The sequence below is a fragment of the Balaenoptera acutorostrata genome, chromosome 6 (genome assembly GCF_949987535.1).
Source record: "Balaenoptera acutorostrata chromosome 6, mBalAcu1.1, whole genome shotgun sequence".
Lineage (NCBI taxonomy): Eukaryota > Metazoa > Chordata > Mammalia > Artiodactyla > Balaenopteridae > Balaenoptera > Balaenoptera acutorostrata.
The window spans coordinates 69,495,842-69,522,767 of NC_080069.1; the positions used below are offsets into that span (position 1 = coordinate 69,495,842).

Here is a 26,926-nt window from a genome sequence, read left to right on the forward strand (position 1 = left end):
AGTTCAGGGCTCTCCTATTCCATTCCACTGATCTATGCATCTGTTTCTAATGTCAATACCGTACTGTTTGTTTGCTTGTTTGTTTTTAATACCATGCTGTTTTGATTACTATAGCTTTGTACATAGTTTAAAATCAGGAATTATGACGACTCCAACTTTGTTCTTTCTTAAGACAGTTTTTTTGGCTATTTGGAATCTTCTGTGGTTCCATACACATTTTAGGTTTGTTCTTCATCTGTGAAAAATGCAATTGGAATTCTGATAGGGACTGCATTGAATCTGCAGATCACTTTGGGTAGTATGGACATTTGAACAGTATTAATTCCTCCAATCTATGAGCACAGCATATCTTTCTGTTTATATGTATCTTCTTCGACATCTTGCATCAATGTCATATAGTTTTCAGTGTACAGTTATTTAACTCCTTGCTTAAATTTATTTCCAAATATTTTATTATTTTTGATATTGTAATAGGGATTGTTTTTCTTAATTTCTCTGGTAGTTCATTTTTAGTGCATACAAACACAAATGATTTTTGTATACTGACTTTATATCCTGCAACTTATAATGAATTTGTTTATTAGTTCTAACAGTTTCTTGATGGTCTTTAGGGTTTTCTACATATAATAACATGTCACCTGCAAATAGAGACATTTTTACTTCTTCCTTTCTGATACTAGCGTCTTTTATTTCTCTTTTCTTGCATAATTGTTCTGGCTGGAACTTCCAGTTCTATTTTGAATAAAAGTGGTGAAAATAGGTAACCTTGTCTTGTTCCAGATCTTGAGGGAAAGCTTTCAGCTTTTCATCACTGAGTATGATGTTAGATGTGAGCTTGTGATACATGACTTATTATAATTAAGGAACATTTCTTCTATATCCAATTTGTTGAGAGTTTTTATCATAAATGGATGTTGAATTCTGTCAAATGCTTTTTCTGCCTCTATTGAGATGACCATATGATCTAACTTGACCTAACTGTAATTTAATTCCCATATTTCCTTATTGACTTTGTCTGGATGACCTATCCATTGTTCAAAGCAGGGTATCAAAGTCCCCTACTAGTTTTGTATTGCTATATATTTTTCCCTTCAGATCAGTTAATGTTTGCTTCATATGTTTAGGTGTTCCTCTTTTGGGTACATAAGTAGTTACTAGCTCCTCTTGATGAACTGACCCCTTCATCATTACACAATGACCTTCTTTATCTCTTGGTGCAGTCTTTGGTTTAGAGTCTACTTTGTCTGATACAAGTATACTTATCCGTGCCTTCTTTTGGCTACCATTTGACGTAATATTTTCCCCATCCCTTAATTTTCAGTCTAGGTGTGTCTTTAAAGCTGAAATGAGTTTCCTTTTTTTAAAAATAAATAAATAAATAAATAAATAAATTTATTTTTAAAAGAACAAAACAAAACTGACCAGGAATAAAGGGCAGAGAGGAGAGGAGTTCTCAGCCAACCTTCTCTGCACAGTAGAATCACCTGGGCCTCCTTTCTAGTGATTCTAATTGAACTAATCAGATCTAGGGGTGGAACTTGCATGCATTTTTAAGCTTCTTGGATTGTTCTCATAAGCTCCAGGGGCAAGAACAACTGAGTTAAAGGAATGTCAGTGCAAAGGGGGAATCAGAAAACACTGGGCACACCCATGCATACTGTAGACTCTTGCACCCCAGAGTCAATCAGCTCTTCTATCAGCTCCTACTTCATGACCTTCAGCAGCTTACTTCCTCTCTCTGATCTTTGGCTTCTTCATCTCTCTAAGATGTATGTTTTCCTTCTCTTTCTGGTCTAAAATCACTTCCAAGTGGCTGACTTGAGACTCAGCCTCTGCCATCCTACGTGTCCATTCACTGTCATCCTCAAGACTTTTGGACAGCAAACCTTTACTTTGCAACATCTCAAGAAGCTTTTTAATAGACTCATCTTGGGCACTGAGGGTCTGTTTCTGCGTTTTGATTCTCACCTCCAATTCCTCCAAGGTCTTCCTCAATAGGAACAGTTCCTTAGCCTGTCTGTCATGCTCTGCTTGGAGCTGCTGGAAGTTCTCCTCCATCAGTTCAATGGTGAAGTGCTCTGCTCCTCAGTTGCCACTCTCTTGCTGCAGCCACTCTATATCTTTTGACTATAGAATTTAGTCCATTTATATTTAAAGTATTTATTGAAAGGTATGAATGTACTATTGCCCTTTTGTTAATTGTTTTCTGGTCATTTTCTAATTCCTTTGTTCCTTTCATGCTCTTTTACTTTGACATCTAATGATTTTCTGTAGTGGAATGCTTTGATCCCTTTCTCTTTATCTTTTGTTTATATTCTATAGGTTTTTTTGTGTGGTTACCATGAGGCTTAAATTAAATATCTTATTTTTATAACAGTCTCTTTTAAGCTGATAACAGCTTAATTTCTAATGCACACAAAGGCTCTACATTTTTACTTTCCCCCTCTCACATTTTATGTTTTTAATGTCACAATTTACATCTTTTTGCATTGTGTATCCATTAACGTATTATTTTAGTTATTTTAATACTAGAATAACTAGTTATTCTTCATACTAGAGTTATAAGTGATTTACCCACCAACTTTGCAACATTACAGTATTCTGAATTTGACTATGTATTTATCTTAACCAGTGAGTTTTATACTTTCATATGTTTTACTGTGACTAACTAGCATCCTTACATTTCAGCTCAAATAACTCCTTTTAATATTTCTTGTAAGGCTGGTCTAGTGGTAATGAATTCCTTTAGTTTTTGTTTGTATGAAAAACTCTTTATCTCTCCTTCAGTTCTGAAGGACAGCTTTCCTGGGTAGAGTATTCTTGGTTGGCTTTATTTTTTCTTTCAGCACTTGGTATGTATCAGCCCACTCTCTTCTAGCCTGCAAAGTTTCTGCTAAAAAATCTGCTGATGACCTTAATACAGATTCCCTTTTAGGTAATAGGCTTTCTCTTGCTGCTTTTAAGATTCTCTCCTTGTGTTTAACTTTTAACATTTTAATTATAATGTGCCTCAGTGTGAGCTTCTTTAAGTTCATCATATTTGATATTCTCAGGCTTCCTAGATCTGGATGTCTGTTTCTTTCCTCAAGTTAGAAAAGTTTTCAGCCATTATTTCTTCAAATAAGCTTTCTGCCCCTTTCTCTCTCTCTCTTCTCCTTCTGGGAACCCTATAATGCATATAGAAGTCTTCTTGATAAAGCCCGTAAGCTACATTCACTCTTTTTTTTTTAATTGCTCCTCTGATTGGATGAATTCCACTGTCCTGTCTTCTAGTTCACTAATCCTTTCTTCTGCGTGATCTAGTCTGCTGTTGAATCCCTCTATTGAATTTTTCAGTTCAGTCATTGCATTCTTCAGCTCTGTGATTTCTGTTGGTACTTTTTAATATTTTCGATCTCTTTGTTGAAATTTTCACTTCATTCATGCACTGCTCTACCAACCTCAGTGAGCATCTTTATGACTTACTTGAACTCTCTATCAGGTAAATCACTTACCTCTGTTTCATTAAGATTTGTTTCTGGAGATTTATCTTGTTCTTTTGTTTGGAACATATTCCTCTGTTTTTTCATTTTCCTTGACTCTCTGTGTTGGTTTCTGTGCACTGGATAAAACAGCCACCTCGCCCAGTCTTGACAGATAGATCTAGTGTAGGGGATGAACCTCATCAATCAGCCCAGCCTAAGCTCCTAAATGTCTCTCAAACCTTTGTGACTGTCCAAGTCACCTTCTTTGCTCCTAGTGGTTCCCAGTACTTGAGGGTGTGCTAAGACTCATCATGTCCCAAAGAGGAATACTGCATTCGGGCCCTAGATGCAGGCTGATTAGAAGCCAGACCCTCAGGCAACATCCAGGAAAGTACGTATTAAGCCCCTTCCAAGGAGAAAGGAGAACAGGCATTTTTGCCTGCGCTGCACTAGACGACCTGTGTCTAAAGCTACAGGCAGGGGTTGGGAGGGGGTCCTGTAAATGAACTCATGGCTTTCCATTACACTTAGAATAAAACTCTACGAGTCCTACATTACCTGTCTGCTGCCTACCTCTTCAATTCACCATGTATCTCTTCTTATGTGCTCCTTTCACCACTGAATTATAGGCTTCAATAGCTTGTAATATTTAAAAAGGTCTCATCTGCCTTGTTCAACAATCTGTTCTCAGCATCTAGAAAAGTCTCGAAACATATATCTTACTAAATATTTAATGAATGAATACCATGCTCATAATCATGAATTAATTTCATACAGTACAATTACAGGAGTTTGGTGTGTGGAAAACTCAAGGATAAGGTCTCAAGACCAAGACTGTACTGATTCCCTTAAAGAGAAATTTGAAACAATCATGAGCATTCCCCTTCAGCTACAAACACCAGTGAAATGGTAAATAATAATAATAATGATAATTTTAAATCATTTAAAAAATACAGACTTCCTGTAATGACAGAGTAATTTATCCTGGGCTAATGCTCCTGCTGAGAAGAATTACAAGCTCTGGAAAACTATCTTTAAAAACACTGTTTGGGGGCTTCCCTGGTGGCGCAGTGGTTGAGAGTCCGCCTGCCAGTGCAGGGGATGCGGGTTCGAGCCCTGGTCCCGGAGGATCCCGCGTGCCGTGGAGCGGCTGGGCCCGTGAGCCACAGTTGCTGAGCCTGCACGTCTGGAGCCTGTGCTCCGCAGCGGGAGGGGCCGCAATGGTGAGGGGCCCGCGCACTGGGGTGAAGAGTGGCCCCCACTTGCCGCAACTGGAGAAGGCCCTAGCACAGAAACGAAGACCTAACACAGCCATAAATAAATTAATTAATTAAAAACACTGTTTGAAGGCATTGGCAAGCAAACAAAAGCACAGAGAAACTGGATGGGATCTGATCCTTGAAAGAATGAAATCACACTGAATGAGGTCCACATTTATCCATCTTTATCCTGAGGGGACTATACAGTCTGTGTAATGCATATGTAGGCACTGGAGAAGAGGATAGAGCTCTTGTACAAAACTGTAGTCTTACTGGGTAGAAGTATCAGGGAATGAACTTTGGAGCTGCTAAAAGAGGTAGAAGTTGAAAGCAGAAATCCCAGGGGGGAAAAAGGGAGACATGGGGGAGTGACTCCTGAACTCCCCTCTGTGTATGAGATGAAAATCCAAGAAGCCCAGGGAGAGGCAGTAACTGGAAACCTGAAAGAGTCGTGAAGAGATTTCAACAGCTGCTTAGTCCTTGGAGAGGCAGAATTTGGAGTTAAAAGGTAAATACCTCAGGCTTTCTGTTTAAACTTCCAGAAAAGCCATACTTGAGGAATAAGAACCACATCAGAACTAAAGGCAAAACTGAAACAGACCTGTCCTAACAGAGCCTACAACCAAGTTTCCACAGGATCAAGCTAATCTGCCAGTAGATTTAACTGAACTGCCTACTAGAACAAAACTCAATACTTTAGAGAAAAATTAAAATCTACACTATCCAGAGCTTATACAATATATCACCCACAATAGACAACCATCAGCTGAAACTTACTTAACATCAAAAGAAAAATGTGATGCAGAGAAAATATATACAGACAGAAGAAATATTTGAAAAATATTAGCCAGTTTTTTTTCTAAGTTTTTAAAAAAACAACAGTCCACTAATCCAAAAAAGTTACCTAACCCCAATCAGTATAAATCCATACCTAGTTACATCATAATCAAACTTCTAAAAATCAAAGACAAAGAGCAAATCTTAAAGCAGCCACAAACATACAGTAACACCAAGATAAAAAATACAACTGACATCTCTTCAGAAAGACTGGAGGCCAGAAGGCAAAGTGCTGGTAGGGAGGAAAGAAAGCTGTTAGCCTAAAATTCTATGACCCACAAAACCTAACCTTCAAAATTTATGGCAAAACAAACATTATTTTTGGATAAATGAATGCTGTGTGAACACACCACCAACAAACCCAAACTACAAGAAATGCTCAAGGAAATTCTCTGGATTAAAGGGAGATGATACCAGATACAAATTCATATTTGCAAAAATGAATGAAGAACCCCAAAATAATACATATGTGGGCAATCAGACTATTTCCTTTAGTTTCTTAAAATTTTTAAAGGACAACTGACAATTGTTTAAAGCATTAATGATAATAATGTATGATGTAGCTTATAATAGATGTCAAAGTAAAACAGATAACATCAATAGCTAAAAAGGATGAAAAGGAATTAAACAAAATCTTTATACAAATAAATTCGTGATAGCTTGGAAAAAGAAGAAAAGGTGCTAGCAGCAAATCGGAAATGTAGAAGAATTCCTGAAAGATTAAAAGTAGATAGGAATAGGTGACAGAGAGCAGAGGAAATACACTCTATTTAAAGTACACAGAAGAAAGCATCAACAAGCATAAAAAAAGTTTTCTGCACACATACAAAAACCACAAATATCCAAAGATAATCAAAGATCATCATCTACTGGGAGCTGGGGTGGAGGAAGGAAGCATAAAAAAGTCAAATCAAAATGAAGAGCAGGGCTTCCCTGGAGGCACAGTGGTTAAGAATCCGCCTGCCTATGCAGGGGACACAGGTTCAATCCCTGGTCTAGGAAGATCCCACATGCCGCTGAGCAACTAAGCCCATGCGCCAGAACTACTGAGCCTGTGCTCTAGAGCCCGCGAGTCACAACTACTGAGCTCATGTGCCACAACTACTGAAGCCCGTGTGCCTAGAGCCCGTGCCCTGCAACAAGAGAAGCCACCGCAATGAGAAGCCTGTGCACCGCAACAAAGAGTAGCTCCCACTCGCTGCAACTAGAGAAAGCCCGCACGCAGCAACGAGGACCCAACACAGCCAAAAATAAAAATAATATAAATAAATTTTTAAAATTAAAAAAAAAAAAATGAAGAGCAGAACAACTGACCTCAAAAGAAACAGAGATAATACAGGAAAAGAACTTTTAAAAAAATATTCTACTTGTTACCCTCAGAGAGATTGCAGAAGATTTTGAAAATACAAAGTATAATTAGATGATCATCAAAAAGGAGCAGAAAATAAAAACAGTTTACATTTTTTTAAACAATTACATCTCAATGAAAGCGTTGAATACAACTAAAGAGAACAAGTAATAATCTGGAAGACAAAGTCAAGACAAACTCCCAGTTTCCTGTATCAGAGATAGAGAGAAAGAGAGGCAAAAAACTAAGAAATGTAGAGGATCAACACAGAAAGTACAACTCTAAGAGCTCTAGATAGAGAAAGAAAAAGAACACAGTGAAGAAAAAAATTTTTTAATAAAAGAAGAAACTTAATTGGTGTTAAAGATACCTCAGCTCCTATTAAAAGAATCTTCTGAGAGGAGATAAAGATTAATTTAAAAAAGACTTATACTTGCACAGATCAAAGCAGAGGGTTAGAACACCAAAGACAATGGGGAAACTCTAAAAGAGTTCAATTTAATTCTGACTATTCAGAGCTTCCATCTACACATATAATCATGGCTGATGGAAACATACATGAATTCAGATTGATCGCTCTTTAAATTCATAAATGATAACCTCAAATGGGTCTTTAGTGCTGCTCACCTATCATTTTATATTTCCTTAGTTCATTTACTCTCATTCTAGACAACTCATACCTTTTTCCTTTCTCCTCAATCACCAAAACTGCAACCCCAATTCTTAATTTCCACTTCCTACATTTCACTGAGAAATACAAGCAATCAAAAGGAAACACCCAACAACTGATGAACATACAACATACATCCTTTTCAAATGTGGCTGAAATATTTATGAAAGTAGACCACATGTTAGGCCACAAAGCAATTATCAACAAATACTAAAGGAATCATACTCTAAATGATTTCCATTCAAAATATAAACAATGGAGCAAGCAACTATTTTATCTATTCAAGATCCATAATGTTGATTAAATGTTAGAGATCATGATTAATTTATGTAATTCTTTAAAATACCGAATAAATAACAACACTGAAGAGGACTATGGAAAAATGTGAAAGTCAGCTTTATCACTACCTATTCTTTTCATTCTCTGAATCAACACTCTTTTTTAAAAATTTTATTGAAGTATAGTTGATTCACAATGTTGTGTTAATTTCTGCTGTGCAGCAAAGTGTGTATCAACACTCTTAACAGCTTGATGAAAATTTTTCCAGTTACAAAGTATATTAAATTATTTTTTAAGTCAGTAATACTCAGTACTCTGTAAATTCATGCTATTTTTAATACTTCAACAAGAACAAACAACAGTGAAAAATATGAAGATCTGCATTTGAACTGATGTAAACTTACCAACGGCACTTAAATTAAAAATTTCTTATAAAAAATATGGCCACTGATAAAAGTATCACAACATGTACTTATTTTCCATAATGTTCTCTGATCACAATGGGATTAAACTAAAAATCAATAACAGAAAAATAATTAGAAAATCCCCATACATTCAGAAATTAAGCAACATACTTTTAAATAATCCATGGGACAAAGAAAAAGTTAGAAAATACTTTAAATTCAATGATAACCAAAAGATGAGTGAAATGCAATTAAAAAGAAAGGCTGAACAAAATTATTTAATGAGCTTTTGTTTCAACAAGCTAGGAAAAGAACAACAAATCAGCTAAGGACCACAGAAGGAAAAATATATAAGCAGAAATCAGTGAAAAGGAAAATAGACCAAAGCAAACTTTAAAAGCTGGCTTTTTAGAAGCATTAATAAACTGCTTTTAAATACTAGAAAGACTGATAAAGAAAAAAGAGAGAGAAAACATAAATTACCCAAATCAGGAATTGAAAAGTTGACATCATTACCAAAACTTAAATATTAAAAATATTTAAGAGTATAAAAACATTCTGCAATAAGTTTGAAAAATTCTAAGAAATTGGGCAAGTTTCTTTATAAACATAACTTATTAAAACTGACACAGGAAAAAATATAAAGTTCTAAATTTTTAATATTTGTTAAATTAGTTGAATGTATAATTTAAAATTTTTCTACAAAGAATATTCAATGAATGCCCAGTGACATTCTCAGTGAATTTTTCCAAACATCTGATGAACAAATAAACAATGAGCTTACACAAACTCAGTAAACAAAAATTAAAAAACACTTCTCTACACATTTTAAGAGAGCACAAACATGATACCAAAATGTAATAAGGACATGACAAGAAAAAAAAATTGTGGGTAAATAACTCTCATAAAGCATATAAGAAAAAATACTAAGAAAACCAAACCAAAACAAAAACCAACAACAAAAAAACACTGGCAAATTGAATCCAGTAATTTTTAGAAGAATAATAAATCTTGACTGAGTTTGGGAATTCCCTGGTGGTCCAGTGGTTAGGGCTTGACACTCACTCTCACTGCCAGGACCCAGGTTCAATCCCTGGTCAGGGAACTAAGATCCTGCAAGCCATGTGGTGCAAGAAAAAAACCAAAAAACAAAAAAAACCTCCACTAAGTTATTTACAACAGAAATGCAAGGTTAACTGAACAATCAAAATTCGATCAATATAATTTACCACATTATTAGAATAAATGAGAAAAGTAACATATGATCATTTCAATAAATGCCAAAATAGTCTCTATTAAAATTATACAACAGTTCATGATAAAAACTCAGCAAACTAGAAATAAAAGCAAACTTCCTCATCCTTATTAACAGTAACTACAAAAGACCTAAAATTAATTACTTAATGGTAAAATATTAATTTTGTTCTTCTTGAGTTCAAAAACTTAATATGCATGTCCAAAATCAGGACTTCTATTCAACATTGTAGTGGAGGTCTTGGCCAGTGCAATACCACAAGAAAAAGAAATTAAAAGTATAATGATTAGAAAGGAAGAAGTAAAACTATCATTATTCACACACGATATGACTGTGTACATATAAAACTTAAAAGAATCTAAAAATTACTAAGTGGGCTTCCCTGGCGGCACAGTGGTTAAGAATCCACCTGCCAATGCAGGGGACACAGGTTTGAGCCCTGGTCCGGGAAGATCCCACATGCTGTGGAGCAACTAAGCCTGTGGGCCACAACTACTGAGCCTGCACTCTAGAGCCTGTGAGCCACAATTACTGAGCCCACACACCTACAGCCTGTGCTCTGCAGCAAGAGAAGCCACCACAATGAGAAGCCTGCACACCGCAATGAAGAGTAGCCCCGCTCGCTGCAACTAAAGAAAGCCCGCGCAGCAACGAAGACCCAATGCAGCCAATAAATAAATAAAAATAAAGTTCCCTTTAAAAAAAAATACAAATTACTAAGTGAATTTAGTAAGGTCGCAAGATACAAAATCAATATATAAAAATCTATTGTAATACCATATACCAGAAACAATTAAAAAATGAACATTCTAAACCAATATAATTTATAACAGTAAACAACACTAAACAAAAAGCCAAATATCTAGGAACATATCTATTGAAATATCTACAAGAACTCTGCAATAAAAACTACTAAAACATTGTTAGAAAAAAAAAAAAAAAGGCCAGAAAACCTGAATAAACATTTTCCTAAAGAAGACATAGAGATGGCTAACAGGCACATGAAAAGATACTCAACATTGCTAATTATTAGAGAAATGCAAATCAAAACAATGAGATATCACCTCACACCTGTCAGAATGGCTATCATCAAAAAGTCTACCAATAATAAATGTTGCAGAGGATGTGGAGAAAAGAAAACCCTTCTACAATGTTGGTGGGAATGTAAATTGGTGCAGCCTCTATGGAAAACAATGTGGAGTTTCCTCAAAAAACTAAAAATAGAACGACCACATGATCCAGCAATTCCACTCCTGGGTATATACTCGGAAAAAACAAAGACTAATTCGAAAAGCTACATGCACCCCTACATTCACAGCAGCACTGTTTACAACAGCCAAGATATGGAAGCAACCCAAATGCCCAGCAACAGATGAATAGATAAAAAAGATGTGGTATATATACACAATGGAATGTTACTCAGCGAGAAAAAAAAAAATGAAATTCTGCCATTTACAGCAATGTGGATGGACCTAGAGAAAGTTATGCTTCGTGAAATAAGTCAGAGAAAGACAAATACTGTATGATATCACTTACATGTAGAATCTAAAAAATAATACAAAGGAATATATATACAAGGAATAAACAAGGAATGTACAAAGAATAGACATTTTTCTGGAATAAAGATTCCAGAGAAAAATGAAGAATATCTTCATGACAACAGAAACTCCTCTAATTCAGTAATAAAAAAAGAGGTGGGGAACATTTGAACAAACTTAAAAAGGAGATATAAAATTGCCCCAAAGTACTTATGAATAACAGTTGAATATCACTAATCATTAGGGAAATACAAATTAAAACCAAAGATACTTTCACACACCCATTAAAATGGAAAATTTTTAAAAGACTGACAATACCAAATGTTTAAAAAGTTGTAGAGCAACTGGAACTCTCATTGCTGGTAGGAATGTTAAACTGAACAGCCACTTTTCCAAAATGTTCAGCACTTTCTTACAAAGTTATACATACATTCACACTATGATCCAACAATTCTACTCCTTGGTGATTTAGCTATAAAGTGCATACTTTTTCCTTGCCCCTTCCTCCTTCAGGCTACCTAGAATGAAGACACAGTAGCTGAAGCTATAAAATGACCATCTTGCAACCATAGGTGACCCTGAGAATGGAAGTCAGTGCAAAGGTTGGAAGAAGAGAAAGAGTACAAGTAAGTAGCTTCCTGACAACCAGGGAGCCGCCAAGTCCAGCATAATCTATATAGTTTCAAACTTATTTTACTTCAACGAAACATAAATCCACTATTATTTGTATATTCGGTTATATGCAGCCAAACCAAATCCTAACTGATATACTTCTCCAGATATACTCTCAACTCTTCATGCAACCCAAGACATTTCAATAAATAAGTAAATCTTTTCTTTGAATTGCTGCCCTTCCAGGACTCTCCTATCTTGCATTTATGCTAAATATTACTTGTATTCAAACCTAGTCAAGAAGATATGTTATCTTCAAGATTGTACAGGATTAAATCAAAAGGATTTCACACAAAAGCACATTTATTTTTTAAAAGAAATGTACTCAAAAAGGCATTCTCTCACCAGTTTCCATCCTGAGGTCTGATTTTAGCAGTTTCTGATAACAGAAGCAAAAGAAATTGCTGAAGCACAGCACAGAAATATTTACTGCAAAATCACAGAAACTAGTGAGGAAAAAGTTATGATTGGAAAATCTGTAACACGGAAAATCCTTTCCTTCTGTTCCTTTGTCCCTAACACCATTCTAGAAGACAAATGGTTGTCTTTTCCATAATCCCTCACCCTCAACTACTAAACCTAAAAAGTTCTTTGAGAATGGTTTTAGAAAAACATAAACTCTATTATTAAAGGTGTTGGGAATAATATCTGAATACAATTTCTCACTATTCATGCTCATATAGATTCTAGTTTTGCTTCTTCAATTAAAAATTAAAATGTATGGCTGGGGGGAATCATATGGTATGTGAATTATGTTTCAATAAAACTTTTTTTTTAAGTAGGTGTATTTTTAGGAAAAACAGAAATGTTAAACAATTACCCCAGATACCTGTTTAGCATCAAAGCAACTAAACTTTTGTTGTCTTTATCTCTTCTCATTTCTACTTTAAGTTTGTCCATTTCTACCACATATTTGGCTAGCCAAACATACTTTTCAGTTCACATTTGGTCAATCATATCTAATGCAATACCTCCCTAAACTATAACCAAATATCCAAGTATGGGGAGAGCCAAGAAAATTACATAACATAAATTGCACAAGGGCAGAGACAGTCCAGTTTGAGCTTCTTGTCAATGGTAATGGGAACATCATGTTTTCAGCAGAAATCATCAGTGAATAAGAATTTGGATCTACTTTTCAGTAACTATTGTTTTAAAAAGGTCTCGGGGGCTTCCCTGGTGGCGCAGTGGTTGAGAATCTGCCTGCTAATGCAGGGGACACGGGTTCGAGCCCTGGTCTGGGAAGATCCCACATGCCACGGAGCAGCTGGGCCCGTGAGCCACAATTGCTGAGCCTGCGCGTCTGGAGCCTGTGCCCCGCGACGGGAGGGGCCGCGATAGAGAAAGGCCCGCGCACCGTGATGAAGAGCGGTCCCCGCACCGCGATGAAGAGTGGCCCCCGCTTGCCGCAACTGGAGAAAGCCCTCGCACGAACCGAAGACCCAACACAGCCAAAAATAAATAAATAAATAAATAAAATAAAATAAAAAAAAAAAAAAAAAAAAAAAAGGTCTCGGATATGAAACAATACATAAAGTATTTCAGAAACTATAATAGAATATATATGGTGAAAATGACTGGGCTGTGCACTGCATACCTTGATCCCTGAGGAATCCATCCTGAATCTGAGATTTCTTACTGTGTAGGTATATAGGAAGCACCAAGACACAGAAGAAGAGTAAGCTTGAAAGGAAAGATGAATTTTAGATATTTGCAGTCAGAAGCACCTACAAGACAATTAAAAGGAAGATTTGTAGTAATCAGCTTGATATATGAGTAGTTAGGAAGGATTTCTTGATTTGGGATTTGAGAGGCTGGGTATCCAGTATTACAATTCACAGAATAGGATATACGGAACAAGGATAGTTTTGGAGGAATGATGAATTCAATCATAGACATATAATCATAAACATATATGATGCCCAGATATAAGGTATAAGGTAGGGAGAGAAGAAGGTCATAGATCAAATCCTTGAGGTCACAACATTTAAGGACTACCCAGAAATGTCAGGGATGTAGGGCATAAAGAAGAATGTAGCAAAGAACTTGAAAAGAAATGGACAGAAATAAGAGGAAAACTAGAATTAACTGTGTAAAAATTCATTGATTACTGCATTTTTCTGTGTATTTTAATAAAAATAAGGTTCTCTTAGAAAAGAAAAGAAGAGCAGAGAGTTTTATGAGAAGAGTTATCAAGTATTATGAAGAGGTTAAATAAGATAGAAACAGAAGGGAAAAAATTCACTGAACTTGGTAATTAAGAAGTTAGTAAAGACTACCTATAGGGAAAGGATCTGAAGGGTAAGAATGGTGTTTTATTTTCATTTGGTTTCATTATTTTGAGTTTTCTCATCTCAAGCAAGGCTTTCAACTTAGAATTCTTACCCAGAAGAATACAGGCATTCCCAAACATTCGAAGATTCAAAGTTTACCTCAAAAGCAGCATTTAAGAAGTTACTTTCTTAAGATATAATATACCAAACCAGAGGAGTAAATCCAAAGAGATGATATCAGGTCCAGAAAATAGATCCAATCCTGGAAAGTAGTAAAGTTAAGTTATATGATGAAAGCTGGGCAGCAAGCCTGAAGCACACTCAGACCCGACAGGAGCAGAGGGACTCTAGAAGAAAGATTTCAGAAAAAAGTGAGTGTTAGACTGCTTGCTATGATTTAGTTCAAAACAAAAACAAAACACCCAGAGAGGACATGATAAAGGAAAACAGTGAAAGAAAAAAAGGCAATTCTAGTGGGAGAAAACTTTACGGGAGAAGCCTTTACAAGAAACGGGACGAAATTATAGCATACTCCTAGGCTCTATAACAAAAAATCCTCAATATAATATAAGCATTGTTGTTGTTTTTCAAATTTAAAATTACCTACAAAGCACTAAAGTGTTAAGTATGGTTACTGAACAGAACATAAATGTTAGACTTAAACTACAACTTTTAGAGGCTGAGAGGTGAAAGCAAGGAGGGAAGCTAAACAGAAGCTTGGGAGAGAAGCGTTAACCTTAGAAATTGAGAAATCAACAAATATTGCCAATGGTTGCTGGAACAAGAAATAAAGTTACAAATATATTACCCTAGGTTACAATGATAGCTAATATAAGAAATAAAATAGTGAAATGTGTAATCTGAGGAAAAGAGGAGGAACACAGTGGTATAGGTAACATAGAGATTGAAATACCAGAAGTTAACAGAGTCAAAATGGTCTCCCTCTGGAGAAAAGGATTAAAGTTGGAAGAACAGAGCTTTTCATTGCAACTGGATTGTTGTGGATTATTAGCTCTTCTGTGTGATCTGACTTTTTAAACCAATGTAAATGAAACATCTAGGGGAAAAAAATGGGAGGAATTAGGAAATAAGAAAATCAAGGTGGCAAGGCTATTCTTAAGGGTGAAGAGCAGAAAAGAAAAAGGATAGATAGCTGCTGATAGTCAAAGATCAAAGGAGAAAATAAAAATAAGCTAAAACATATTCTTGAGCTACTAGAGGAGGAAAATAATGATAATACCAAAGAAAGTGGAGAAAAACAAACAAAGGAACGAGGTGTTAGCCCTAGAATAGACAGAAAGGAACACGATCAAGAGCACAGTGTGCAAAAAGCAAGCTAAAAACAGGAGGATATAACCAGAGCGGTATAATTAACAGTTTACAACTTCAGAGATGGACTACTGTTATAAAGTATGGATGACACTGCAGAGTCAAAGACAGAAACTGTAAGGTGTCCTTGGGTGAGTTCTTCAACAGATAATGAAATGAACTAAAATAATGTTAGGAGAAGTGGTTTAAAGAAAAACTAAGTTAGATGCCAAAAATTCTCAATTAATGACATGGGAGTAGACAAGGAAAGAGTAGCAGACAACATCAGGGTAGACTGAGGATGATATAAGCTGCATCATAATCATCTCAAAGGACAAGATTTTTTGTTCTTGTATTAGCGTAGTAGATGTTATAGAAATAGCAATGTAAATACTTCCTCTAGACCCTAGGGTAGATGTAATGCAATATCTTTAGGAAAGACAACATTCAATGAAGGTAAGAAAGCAGAAGGAAACTGATGCTACAGAAAACCCAATTTATAAGGGAATAAGGAATTTGGAAGGACCCTATAAAAAGGACTAAAGGGGAATCAGCTGAAGAAGTAAAAATAGTAAGAAGACATGAATACGTAAAATATTTTCTGGCAGTATATGAGAATTTTGAATTCAATCAAGCCTGTAAAATACCAATTTACAGGAAATGCAGAGAACAGAGGAAAACATTAAACTACACCATGAGGATATGATCAGTAAAACCTGTATTGTAGGAAACCAGAACCAACATAGTTAAAAAAGCAAAAAAGAGAAGAGATGAAGGAAACATATATCAATAGATTAAAAGAAACTGTAAAGTCACAGCTGTGAACCTATTTGGATCTTAGTATTTAAAAAAAAACTATAAAAAAGAAAAAACATTTATGATATATCAATTAGAAATTTAATTACTTGCTAAATACCTATAGATATTAAGGAATTGTGATTCCCTTACTTTTAAAAAAGTTCCTATATTTTATAGGTACGTAAGGAAATATTAATGAAAAAAAATATGATGTCTACAGTGTGCTTCAAAATAACCCAGTAGTGGGGAAAACAGATGGAACCGAATTGACCACAGGTTATAAGGACTATTGAGGCTGAGTGATAAAAGTATGAGAGTTCATTATACATTATCTCTACTTCTTTATGTTTAAAATTCTCCCTAACAAAAAAGTTTTTTTTAAAGGATGTCTGTTATATTTTATCTAGCATTTCTTAAGAAGAGTGTTTTCAGGTTATTCAATAAGAAAATTTCAGAATATAAAGTCCCAGATTTTATTTTGTATTTTATAATTCACCTGTCATGCAGGTGTTAAAGCAAAGAACTCTGTAAAATTTACTAAAGCTATCTTTTAAAGATACTGATCTCTAAATGCAGTAAAAGTTTAATTTATTTCTATTCAGACAAAAAAACAAAGTGTCTCTAATTATCCTTAAAAATATCCCAAACAGGATATTTTTAAGATGTTCAGTACTATCACCATTGTATTTCTAAAATATCTGATCAAACTTAACATTCTCCTTTACAAAACCAGTTTGAATTAAATAATCTGCAAGAAAAAAAGCACTGTAAGAACTTACAAAAGATACCTTTTTAAACTTTTCACTGACTATAGATACTTAAATATTTAATTTATAATCTAGTTTAAGAATTACTAGTCCCAATTCCTGTCCCTTGTCTAATCTCATCACATTGTTCACCACATTTCCTCTTTGACTTCCTTCTTCTTTAAAATAATGATACAATCACTGTACATCGTACTGAAATAATTTAAAACAATGGTTCTCACCCTGGCTACAAGTTAGAATAACACTGGGAACTCTATAAATACCAGTGCCTGAGATCAAAGGAACGATATGGTCTCATAGAAACTTTACAATAATTATTAGTCATGATCAAAGATACAAGGGAAAGATTAACATTCATGAAAAGAACAAAGAACTATAAAAGAAAATAATTTCAGCAGAGTATGTGGGATAATGATAACCTAGAAACAGATGAAGAGAGGAGTAGTAAGTTGGAAGGTAGTACTAAGAAATTCAACCAGAAAGCAACAATGATAAAGACAAAAAAAATGCAAATATAGTTAAGAGACATGGAAAACCATCAAGGAAACTATTTTTCAAGAGTGAAAAAAAGGTATTTTCAGCCATTTCAAAGCAATATAAAGACAGAATGTTAAACTACACACATATTCTGACTAAAAGAACTATTAAAAGATACATTTTAATAAGAAGAGAATTCAGACAGAAAGCACTTAAGGTACAGCAGTAAGCACCAAAATTGATAAATTATTGGTAAATGGTCATTAGGTACTGACAGGTGTTTTTAGGTGAAGGGAAAAAAAAATCAAGAAATATGTGAAACTGAAACTTTATATAAGAGTAAGAAAAGAGGGTGTTTGATTGCTTCTTACCTATAATAGGGTTCAGGGCAGGCCACCCCAAAATATGCCATTTTGGCATACTGATTAGTTTGAATTAAAGTTACTTAAGAAACAGCTGGTATAAGAAGAACATTCTGACCCACCTTTGTTTCTTGAAAGTGGGAAATAAATCTCCCATGTGAAGGTATCCTCCGTACACTAGGAGGATAGAAGGCATCCTTATCACCAGAGACATGGAATTCAAGGTTGAGAAAGCTATATAAACTCAGTTACTTCATTAATTTGCTACCCCAAGCCCAAATCCCTCTGTTGTCCCAAAACTTCACAAATAATTGTTCCTTTGTCTAAAAGGGTGTATCAACAGCCTTCTTTGGTCACTTCTTAGGTCCTGTATCTATGGGACCTCCATATGTATCAAATAAAATTTGTTTTTCTCCTGTTAATCTGTCTTGAGTCAATTTAATTATTAGACCAGCCAAAAGAACCAAGAGAAGTAGAGGGGAAATTTTACCTTCCTCAACAGTTTTGGCATAGTCAGTAGGATCTTCATTTGCTGGAAAACTGCCTGTTCCAGGACTGCTGCAGCTGAGAAATCCTGGAACCTCTGATAAGAGCTGGCAGCAGGTAAGAATTCTTACCATGTCCGCCTTCTGGATCTCTGTCTGTAGGGTTCCAGTGAAAGCAAAAGTGGTGACGGCCCTTTTCTTCTTTCTAAATTTAGATTAACAGAAGAAAATATCTGTGTAACAAGTTTCTTTGGCATAGAAACTCTGGTAAATTTAATATGAGTACTTTTGGTTTTTATTGATCCTTTTCCTCCCAGAGATGGTCACCATTTTATTTGTCTCTGTTGTGTCATTTGTACTAAGGAGGAAAATCCACAGGCTAGAACATAGGCATAAGCCCTATAAGCCTGCTGTTTGAACCAGATTTCACAGACCAGTGAGTTCAGTTCTCATCAGACCAGTATTTGTTTAGACAAACTCTGCTGTGGGTTCCCTATGTAAAAACCAGATGAGGTTTTTCATTTCACCTTGTTCTACATCCTGAGAGCTTGGCTTTGTGTCCAGTGAAAATATTCTCTCTGACCTCTACCATCTGAAAGGTACACTTGCCAGGGTGTACCAAGGTGACCAATCAAACACACTGGGGTACTGAGACATGAAGTCACAAGCAGCACTCTGTCCAGCGGTGTGAAATCTCAGGGTAATCTGTCATAAGGGGTCCCAGTCCATAAGGGGCCTTTGTCATCTAACCTTTGTTGTTTTGTTAGTGCTGGAAAAGTCCCATTCCAGTAACACCCGCCTAGTGTTACAGTTTAGCAGGTCTGTAATCGGAGGTGTCTCACATTCTTGGGGAAACCAGAGATACAGTTTTCACTACATAATTCTTACACCTATGCAACAAAGGACGTTGCTTTCTTAGACTATCTTTGGGGTATGAACTTTCTGGATAATGTGAGAGCTGCATCTCTTGCCCTCTCTTTGGGGACACCTCTTGCATCCATAGTTAAGCCATAAAAATGCTTATTTATGGTTTAAGTTGCTATTAAGAAGATCCTACTTGTCAACGCCCAGACAGTAGATACTTTGAATTGGAAAAACTTCTAAGTTTTCTCATTTTAACTATCTTATTGGCACCTATGGAAAGACCAAAGTTAAAAGTGGATACAAAGAAGTATAATGACTAGCCTTAGGTACTCCTTTAACAAGATAAAAGAACAGACATTAAACTCAGAACAAAATTAAAAATCCAATCTGACATAAATCTCCCTTCTCCTCCCTCTTACACACCTCTTGTCCCCAGCTCTCTATCCCTGACCCTCCGGAAGACAATTTGGGTCTATGGGGCAATGGTCTAAATACCACCCCTCATGGAGGAAAGAGATGGCCAGAAACTCTCCCAGGACCACCTGCAAATGACCAGGAAATGACTCAGCTAGAGGTTAATGTTCAAGGCATGATAGGAATGATATTAGAGGATTTCTCCCCTACAGTGAATTGGACTAAGGTCATATTGTGCACTAAGAAGTAAAAATTTAAATAGTAATTACCTTAGAGTTCTGGTAAGAGGCAAATACACTACAAAACTCCCAAGAGAAAACTTGCATTCTTTCTCTGTCCCTTAAAGATGTAAACCTTACTATATCTTTGGAATGTAAATATCACAGAAGGTGTATAAAACAATGCCCAAACTCACCTGAGACTACAAGAGAGAAAGAGGCCTTTTTAAAATACAAACTGCTAAAAGAGTTCTCTTGCCCAAACTCTAGAACACAGCCTCCTTAAGATCACTTGTCAAGAACAAATACAAATCTTAAAAGTATTCTTCATAAATATTAACAAAAAGCTTTAAAGCAGGTAACTTGAACTTGTTCCACAAGAGAGACAATTATGTATAAATTAGTGAGTTTTGTTTTAGCCACTTGATTCATGGCTAAAGTTTTGGAATAAAGCTCTAAGATCTCTATGTCAGTCTGTATATTTCATCTATGTATGTACATTATAGATATATTTTTCTACCTCCAGATGGTACTGCCAAAATTAATTGGTAAAGAGTTCTATGTAATTGGCTTAGAGAAAAGTAAGCATTTATGTAAACCAAATATACTCTCAGATATACAGAAACTAACCCAAATGTTTTTCATGTTCATATGATCTGGGATAATCTTTGATAATAAAAGCTAGCTTAAGTTTACTGGTTTAGGGGCTTCCCTCGTGGCGCAGTGGTTGAGAATCCGCCTGCCAATTCGGAAGACATGGGTTCCAGCCCTGGTCTGGTAATATCCCACATGCTGCAGAGCAACTAAGCCCGTGCGCCACAACTACTGGGCCTGCACTCTAGAGCCTGCGAGCCACAACTACTGAGCCCGCATGCCACAACTACTGCAGCCCATTCTCTGCAACAGGAGAAGCCCACGTACCGCAACAAGGAGTAGCCCCCTCTCGCCACAACTAGAGAAAGCCCGCATGCAGCAACGAAGACCCAACACAGCCAAAAAATAAATAAATAAATAATAAATTAATTTTTAAAAAAAGTTTATTGGTTTAATAAAAACAAGCATGTCTTCAAAATTTGTCAAGAAAAATAACAAGTTGATGGTTAACTATTTAATGTCTAATCCAAGCATAATTGTTATAAACAAGTATTTTAAATAAATTTAAATAAGACAAGAGTTTATACCTAATTAACTAAATAATGGATATTCCAGATAGGATTGTATACTGAGACATCAATTGCTAAACATAGTTTGTCTAGTTTTGACTTCCTAATTTTTGCAGAGGCAAAGGATACTTGGGTCCATTAATAAATATGTTTTAGGCCACAATGAAAAAAATTTACTATAAGAAAGAATACACTTCTAAAAATTTTGAAATTTATAATTTTGCTAATCTAAACTACTACAGGATGTTAATATAGGATAGTTCACAATTGTCTGCTTCCCAGTTTTCACTGGAAAGCAAAGATTACAAATAGTTTAAAAGGTTGGAAGAAGAGCTATGACTACAAAGTGAACCAAAGAGAAAATGTCAGAACACAGAGTAATAAGCATAAATTAACTCTACACAGACTGTGTGCATTGGTGCTAAAAGAATGTATGCAATAGAGTAGGTGCCGTCTTTGGAAGGTGAGAAGCAGTGGAGCACCCGTGAGTGCACTCTCCTACTGTGGAAGGATTTACTATAACTTCTATAATTTTAATGTAACTTTTTCAAACTGTGGTCATGGAATATGGGTGAGTTATGATTAACATTTATTTGAAAAAAATGCACAGGTTCTCTATATTTTATATAGATAAATGGATAATATGTATCTTCAATTTTATCTATAATTTGTAGATAGGTAAAAGGTAAAATAAACACTTATTATCTATATACAAATAGAATAGTTACACAAAGTGTAAAATAGAGTGCATGCATGACATACTTAAAATAGGAAATACATGTCAATTTATTAAACTTTTACTTCAGTTACTTACATGGTTTTGCATGTGTAGGTGTGTGATGAGCCATAATATACAGTGTATTTCTTACTGTGGAATGACCCAACGTATTTGAAAGCCACTGCTCTTATACCACAGTAAACTGAACAACAAAAGGGTCTATGCAGCCAGCTGAAAGGCCAGGACAAGATCACCCTTCCTGTTAGGTACAGACACAGTGATAACTCCTTAAGGCCAGGCTGTTATCATTCTCTGATAGGCTCATACTTTGTCACCTTGTCTTTTCAGATGTGCAATCAGGCAGCAATCTTTGCTTAAAAGACCTTCCTCCATTTCTTACAACTATTTGCAAGACTGGGAATTCTGATGGTGGCTTCCCAGATATTCATAGCTCTGCCATCAGTTTAGAAGTTGTTGTCCCATCTTTCAAATGTTTATTCTGCCTATTCAACTGAGAGTTTGTCTTCAGCAATAATATGGGGATCCTGTTGCCCCTGCCTGTTCTATAATATCACAGTGTAGTAGAGCAATGTCAGGATGAACCTGTAGACACGAGTGAATCTCATACTGTAATTTCCAAAAAGCATAAGGCTCGTTTTAATTATATTATGTAGAAGGAGTTTATACTCATTTAATGTAGCACATAGTCAATTATGCTATCCTCTAAATCTGTAATTATTCGGCATCAACTGCCTTGCATTATTTCTTTTGCACATAAGCTTCGTAAGCTTCTGAAATTGAGAAAATAATACTTGAACTAATAAGGTTTAAATTTTCAGGGAAAAAAATAGGCTTTAAAAAAAATACAGACTGCTATAGAACTTCCCCTGTCAAAATTGATCTGTAAAAGACCTGAGGTTTTTTTTGTTTGTTTGTTTGTTTTTTTTACAAAACAACTAGAAATACTAAGGGTAAGAGAAAATAACTGAATATGAAACACAGAATGTGTGTTTACAATAAAAGAAAGTATAAAGAATGAAGATGGATTTTTGGTAAGGGAGAAGAAAAAAGAAAGCAATTTTGAACTAAAGTAAAATGACTGTTCCAGAATAAGAAAGAAAAAAAAACAGGACAAAAGCTGAGTGGATACAGAAAGGTGCAGAAGGTGTGTGCAAAAGGAATATTGAAAAAGGAATTTTATGTGTGCTCAAGCTGACTAAGATTGGAATGGACTTAACTGAGTTTAAAAAATGAATGAATTTTAATAACAAAAGTATACTGGTGAAAAACTAGGTTTTGGTTTTCTAAAAGAACAAAGTTTTCCTAGACTATTGGTCTGCAGGCAGAAGACATAAATAGACATTTCGCCATGGAAGACACACACATGGCCAATAAGCACATGAAAAGATGTTCAACATCACTAATTATGAGAGAAATGCAAATCAAAACCACAATGAGGTATCACCTCACACCTGTCAGAATGGCTATCATCAAAAAGGCTATAAATAACAAATACTGGAGAGGATGTGGAGAAAAGGCAACTCTCATATGCTTGTTGGTGGGAATGTAAATTGGTGCAGCCACTATGGAAAAGAGTATGGAGGTTCCTTAAAAAGCCAAAAATAGAACTACCATATATGATCCAGCAATTCCACTCCCGGGTATATATCCCAGAAAAAAATGAAAACACTAATTCAAAAAAATACATGCACTACAATGTTCATAGCAGCACTATTTACAATAGCCAATACGTTAACACAACTCAAGTGCCCATCAACAACTGGTTTAAGATGTGAGATTATACACACACACACAGAGGAATATTACTCAGCCTTTAAAAAAAGGAAATATTGCCATTTGCACCAATATGGATGGACCTAGAGAACATCATACTAAGTGAAGTTAAGTCAGAAAGAAAAAGACAAATATCATAGATGTCATTTATATGTGGAACCTAAATAATAATTACAAAAGAACCTATATACAAAACAGAAACATACAAACATAGAAAACAAATTTATGGCTACCAAAAGGAAAAGGGAGGTGAGGGATAAATTAGGAGTTTGGGATTAACACATACAAACTACTATACATAAAATAGATAAGCAACAAGGATTCACTGTATAGCACAGGAAACTATGTTCAATAAATATCTTGTAATAACCTATACTAGATAATAATCTGAAAAAATATATATAAAACTGAATCACTTTGCTGTACACCTGAAACTAACACAATATTGTAAATCAACTATACTTGAATTTAAAAAAAAAAAAAGGGTAAAGAAAGGTTTTTCTTTACCTTTAAGTAATCTGCATAGGAACAAAGATTCTGAGTTTTATCAAAATAATTTCCTGTGCTTCATGTTGTCTTATCAGGTCTCGGATTACTTTTAAAAAATAACTGAGTCTTCTCTATTAAAAGAGCTAAGCTTTTTACAACTATGTAACTTTCTGTATTTGCCTTTGAAATCTTTTGTCACTGCAGTTAGGTGGATAACTAAGTATTATTTCACAGTGACCTATGATCCTATTTAATCTAGTGTTTTAGAACTTTTTGATATTTTTGGAAAAATTCCCAAAATTCAAATTCTAAATAGTCTATTGGACCTTGAACAAACTTGGGATTTTTCAGAGAGTCCCCTGGAACATCTCAAAAGATTTGTTCTCTCTCCTTATAAAAGGAGATATTAAACTAATTAAGTTTATTTGGTTATTAAATTACATGGGAGACATTATCAAGTAAGTGATGATAAACCTTCTTAGCTTATATTGTATGTGTAAATGTTATTACTACAAGTGTTCAAGGACTATATGAAATTTAAAAAAAAATCTGATATGTACTCGTATAGTTATTACTTGTAATTCTAGTTACTATCTTAAAACATGTCACAAAATTGACTAAATTTCCTTGTCAATTGCATAATACACTCTCATCAAATCTTTAACCATGGGCATTTTTAAGTCTTTTTTAAAACGTACAGATGGTTATCATTTTACTCTTTTACACTTTAATGTTCCTATAGAAGTGTTTCATCTTCACAGAGATTCATATAAAGGACTCTGACAAGTACTCTAGAATACAAGTTTCTGGTAACTTTAAAATCATACCATTGGGACTCCCCTGGTGGTCCAGCAGTTGAGACTCCACGCTCCCAATGCAGGGGGCCCGAGTTCGATCCCTGGTCAGGGAACTAGATCCTACATGCATGCTGCAACTAAGAGTTCACATGCTACAACTAAAGGGTCCACATCCCGCAACTAAAGATCCTGGATGCCGCAACAAAACATGCCGCAACAAAAGAATCCCGTGTGCAGCAACAAGGATCCCAAGTGATGCAACTAAGATCCTGTGTGCCGCAACTAAGACCCGGTGCAGCCAAATAAATAAATAAATAAATATTTTTAAAAAATCATACCATTGAACTGGGTAAGAATTTCCATAAGTCTAACAGAGACAATGGTGGCTTCATGAAACTGCTGACAAAAGATCAACAAAAATTAAATAGGACTGAATAAACTAAGGAGGATGATTATAATATTTATGACTTTTTGTTTAAAATATTGCTCTTTCTTTAATGTTTTCTTTTCTCAGATTTAAGAAAACCTTCTTCTTTTCTCCTAAACTATTTTGGCCTACAACAATTTGATAAAATACACCTTTGTAAGCAAAGATGGCACACTTACCTTTTTCTTCCTACCTGATCCCTCCAGAATTTAGAAACTCTCAGTGAGTATACTTATTTTCATGGCAATATAGTTCTCTGCATGAGTTCAATAAGGATCTGTTCTCTTTGTAGCAGGATACAATCAGAAACATTGGTCATGTTACCAAGGCTTTAACTGGTAATATTTGGTCATATTTGAGAAAGATATGCATTGACTAAGTTTTGACTAGACAGCTTTAAGGAACTATGGTTGACTTTATGGAGTCAATAAAGCCCTCTGGGAAAAAAAATCAACCTTCTACCTTGCTTACACAATCCCCAGCAGCCTTACCAGGTGAGTAAAAAAGTCACTTCCTGGCAGGTACAAGAACCTCAGGATATTTGGGGGACCTTGAGAAGACAGAAAGTCACCCAAATCTATAGGTATTGCAAGCCAAGTTTCATGGCAAATTCTTGGCTCAACTCCTTAGCCTTGAGAGACGTTTAAAAGTTCAATCTCACATTCTTTATGAAAAGTTCCAGCAAAGCAGACTTAAAAGAGCCTATATAGTCGACTGCTATTCTTGCTGCTCTTATGTAAATAAGCGAAGTTTATTGAAACTAGACTTAATTTGCAAAAAAAATTAGTCTTACCACGGTTATCTTTAATAGAATTGGGAGGGGGTGACTGTAGAGAAAAAATTATGTTTCAGTAGAAACTATACTACACACTTGTGGATATTAGATTCTAGTTCTGTTAATTGTCTTTGAGGTTTTGTTTTCTACCTGTAAACTGGACTAAATCCTGAATTCTCAGTTCCTCCAGTATTTGGCTACAGCGCTCCAAATTAACATTTCTGATTTTTTCTCCCACCCTCTGACTTAGAAGCATCCAAAGCCATACAGACTAAATTTGGACAACTTGATATAAACTTCAGAGAAATCACAACAGCTTAATCTTCATAGACAATCTTCATGCCTGTTGCTATATGACCACTCAGAAAGATCACCAGAGACATTCAAACTGCAAACTAGGAAAATCTATCACATTGCCACCGTCTACCCTTACTCCATCTGAAGATACTTCAGCCAGACATCAAGCAATCTTCCAAATGACTGCCTTCAGAACCAGGATTTATAGTCTGCTCTAATCATTAACCATTGTTTTTCTTTTGTTTCAATAGAAATGTCTTATTAAATATCTGATTTATTGCACAGTATGAGACTAACTTTGGGAGCCCAGCTGCATCACCACCTCCTAAAATGAGACATAACTGTTTAGCTGAACTGACCTATTTTCAAGACTAAGGAATTAATTAAATGAAATAATGAAGCAATCTACCAGCTCAGCTTATAATATGTGAAACTTCCAGGGAAGTTTCAGAGTAACAGCATCAGCTACCAGTGCCATAGTGTACAATTAGGCTGTTATTTAAAGAGAACAAAAGCAGGCGATATGGTCTCAGCTCTATTGGCTAATTAGTCTAGAACTTGTTCTTCCTCAATTTTTCACTTAAACACTGAGTTACATTAATTTTAATTACATTAAACTGAATAAAGATATGTTTTCTTTTTATTCCAAGTATTTTGTGTGTTCATTAAAGAGATTTTGAGAATTTCTCTTTTGTCAAGAATGGAATGTCCTCCTCACACAGCCTAAGAAAAATGGACTCTACATATACGAGGAAAATTTAGAAGGAAATTTTT

General features: G+C 35.2%; 1 protein-coding gene across 9 annotated transcripts in view; it reads right to left on the minus strand.

Moving 5' to 3' along the window:
* The window catches only part of JAK2 (Janus kinase 2), a 265,376-nt gene that overhangs the window by 100,513 nt on the left and 137,937 nt on the right, over window positions 1–26,926 (minus strand). For 3 of the 9 annotated variants that reach the window (XM_057547978.1, XM_057547973.1, XM_057547979.1), the window contains one exon: window positions 18,329–18,401. The exons of 4 other annotated variants lie outside the window; for them this stretch is intronic. The gene's annotated coding sequence lies outside the window, so the exon portion shown is untranslated. 2 more of the 9 variants (XM_007182205.3, XM_057547974.1) reach the window with 2 other exon arrangements.